Raw genomic sequence first — 4123 nt, forward strand, 5'->3', positions numbered from 1 at the left:
CATTGTTAGTGGAATGATTGTATTCTGAGTGATGCCTGCTCTTGTTATATCCCCTTAATGAGGATGCAGAACTTCAATTTTGCTATCAAAATGGCTACCGATTTCTAGAACTGGCAGCAAGAAGCTGAAGATACGATAAAACGAGTTCGTGTGACACCATCCTATATCCGGGTAGGAGTATTTTTGGAAGGGAGGGGAAAGATCGATATCCCGCCTTTTTAGTTATGGTTACTTTAATCGATATAAATATCTGAGCCGTCCTTTATGACCACTGAGTCATCTCAGTTGTGACTTTGTTACATTCTACTGGGTGATGACCTTATGAACATTGATTTCAATGCTTGGATCCAACTATGGCTCTCTTCTGCGTCACGTCAAAGTCAGACAGATTTATACAAAGGATTTTTGCTGCAAAAGTTCGTGTCCTTCTATCAAGTCTCATAGGAATGCATGCTTCTTGTGAACATGTAGTAGTTATTGTGATTTGGACTTGGATACGAGCTCCCGCAGTTATTAGGCAAAGGTAGGATTCGTAAGCGAGTCAGGTCACAAAAGAGAGGACAAAGGAGAGGAAACAAAGTCAATAGCATTCCGCACTTGATCTTATTTTCTGGTTCATTTTGGTAGTATTGTTGTCTTCGCTTTACAACGTGCATTAGCTTTTGTGGCAGAATAGCTTTGCTTATGCTGTGTGGTATGAGTTCTTTTACACGTGTGTTTTCGATATGCAGATATTGAATTTAATTTTGCAAATATGAATAAAGATTCAATTGATCTTGGTCAGCTCATTCAGATGCTGTTATATACTAAAGTGACGCAGAATTACGAAATCCGGTAAGTTTTTTTTTTATATCTCCTGTCTCTCATAGAATTTTTTACCTAGTTTTTTTCCTTTATAAAATGTTTGTTTTGACACATACCAGTATTTTGAACAGAGACGCCACCGTAGTTGATTTTATGACGTATGAACTTCTCGATCTCTGTTCCTTGGTAAAAATATTGCTTTCATTAACTTCATAAACGATAAGATATTCTCTTAATGTTATGTGATTTATGAGTGGAAACTTCACAGTATCTTTCCAGTTATCAATTCTTGTTCCTTACTTTAAATGATATTCACTTGCGGTAAAAATGAAACTGAAGCAATGTCGAATGTAAGACTGCCTTTCCGCTTGAAAGTCATCTTTGTGTAGCTGTAGCATCAGTTAATAATTCCCGACTATAGCAACATGTCGCGAAATTAGCTAACCGGATTGGAATCCGCATCTTATGAACGTGCAGTTAATCCCGTGTTAAGTAGAGTATTGTGTCTAGATGATTTTCAAAAGGCCGACTCAATAGATAATGAAATAAGGATCTGAGCTGCGAGCGGTTAAAAAAGAAACGCATCTTTTGTCAATCAGTTCCTCAGTGATGTTGCTATGGCAACGACTGAACCATCATATGCTGTATTGAAGATGCTCTCTTTCTCTGATACAGCCCGTGCAAAGAAAATCACCGAGACTTTCTTTTGGTAACTGTTATCTTTTCAAATGTCCATATGTCCAAAGAAGTGGTTAGTTGAGGAGCCTTGTCAAGGATTAAATTTTCATACTCATTTGTGTGTGCGCGCAAAAGTGCTATTTTTCCTGGCAAACCAAAGTTTAATATACTTTTACGGTAACAGAAATGCTAACACACCAGTTTTCGTTTTGCGGAAAGCAGTTGTGCTCATATGAATTAGTATTCATTACTTAACTGAGAAAGTAATTGAAATTAGTAAAAAATTTCTCAGAATGCACACAGTGGTAACTTAATGACAGCTTATTAAGAAGACCTTCCCACTACCGATTTTATCCTATGTATTTCCCTTCTTGTTTTATATTGAACGAATAGCTGCTGGTTCAGATGAAGCTAGAATTGGTGTCGCCTCATTAGTAAATGAGAGCGCTACAAAATAAGTTCAAGTGTAGGCACTTCTTTCAAGATTCCCAGAAGAGACTCCTCATTGGCTTTCACTCATAATGATTTTTTTTTTATGGAAGAGCATATCTTCATCATCATCATCATCTTCATCATCATCTTCATCTTCATCATTATCATCATCATCATCATTGCCTCCCACGCCATGTGACGCAAGAGGCCTCTTGTGAAGTTGCGCCACCCACATCTTTCTTGCGCTTTATCTTCCCCAAATTCCCACTCGTCCAGCCGTCACTATCATGTATGATGTATGTGTGTATATATATATATATATATATATATATATATATATATATATATTCTTATAGAATATGTGTTATATATTTACATGCATATGTATGTATGCATGTATGGTATGCATGTATGTATCTATATGTGCGTGTAAAGAAAATAAAAATTGAAAAAGTCAGAAAGACAGTATTTTTGACGTTGCATTTCCAGATTCCTTTGAGTCCAGCGATTGCAGTTGTTCTAAATGGCCGAGAGAAAATGAAAAGGGTGATGTTTGATCATAGCTTTGAGATTAAAAAATTCTTGATAATGCAGCTGCACTCGAGTGGGCCTCGTGAATAAATGATGCACCTCAAATTCGTTCAGGGTCAACGGCGTAAGTAATTTATAACAAATACTCTCTCTCTCTGTCTCTCCCTCCCCAGAGAGTTCAGGATCACTCGGGTACTGACATCTTGCTCCAAAGTATTCTTGTAATGGTTTAGCGACATTGTCTCTTCCCTTTTTGTCTATTTACCTCTATTTCTCTTTCTGTCTCCCCTTCCTTCTAACCACTTTCATCCTCTCATTCCTCTCCAGTTTTCCATCCGTCTGCATTTCCCTCCTTTATTCTTGCTTTTCAATTTTTTTCTCTATGTCGTAGATAACGTGTCATACTGTGATGTCGTGCCATCAACATAGAACTAAAAAGGAAAGACTGAGTTAGTTATTGATTTCGAAAGATCAAAAGAAGCAGTCTTATGATTGAATTCCATTATTCTTTTAAAACAGTATTAACTTGGATCATACAGCAGCTTCTCTTGTATCGGTGTGGATGAAAAGCTGTAAAGATGAAAATCAATTCCAATTTTCTGTGAAGTATCTCGCAACAGTAATCATATTTCATGTTCACCATATTTATTATTATTATTATTATTATTATTATTATTATTATTATTATTATTATTATTATTATTGTTAAAAAGGATGGCAGAATTAAGCGAGTTGATTTTATATATTGTTTTTTTTTTCTATTTTCCTTACAATTCGCTTCTCAGACTCAGCGATGTTTCTGAGTAACTGGCCAATATTGGGAATTTTCAAAAACCGTAAATGCAGAAGGAATCTTTTATTAGAACAGGATATCAGGTCCAGGTCAAGCAGGGGTCGTCGTCAGTGCCGGTATTATTCCGTAGGCGTAGTTCAGTTCGGGCCAGGGTCGTCTTTGGTTTAAGGGCTGGTATTGGTGCTGGTATAGCTGGTATCACGTGACGTTTCGACCTTCTCGTAGGTCATCTTCGGACGAGTCGGTTGAAGAGACTGTAGCAATAAAGTTGTTGTTGTTGTTGTTGTATTAAGCCAGCACTTCTTGTTGGCACGGGTCTTTCCCTTGTTCGGCCCGTAGGTGATCTGAAAAGATTCATTAGGTTCATGGTTAGTTTTATGAAATTGGAAATATTTTTAGCTGTAGAGATAGGAGTGAACAGGGGAAGGATGATGGTGTCAGTAAGAGAGGGCCATCATGTCATATTGTAGTAGAAGTTTGAAAAAATGTAAGGCTTTCGAATATTAGAGAAGCTGTGCAGGTGGGGTTGTCCAACCCTTTACTCCCTTGGTTCCCTGCGGGAGGATTTCAGTGGTAGGTAAAGTTTAAAAGAATGATAGTGGATGATGTGGATTGAGCCTTACAGTAAGGGGATGTGATGAGGGTGATTGATGTTACTTTTAGTTTATTTACCTTGGTGGAGGTACGTTGTAGAGCATATGGGCATGCTCTTCTAAGTTTTCAATGATTGTTTTTGTGACTGTGGCAGCTGCATGCTCAGCATCTTGTGCAAGTAATTCAATTTGTGCTGCACCTCTTAGCTGTGCTGTTTCTCTGCATTCTAGCAGGTAGAGAAGGAGTGGTTGCTGTGTTTCTTCTTGACAGTGTTCACATGGTCTGACACTG

The sequence above is a fragment of the Macrobrachium nipponense genome, chromosome 35, assembly GCF_015104395.2.
Source record: "Macrobrachium nipponense isolate FS-2020 chromosome 35, ASM1510439v2, whole genome shotgun sequence".
Lineage (NCBI taxonomy): Eukaryota > Metazoa > Arthropoda > Malacostraca > Decapoda > Palaemonidae > Macrobrachium > Macrobrachium nipponense.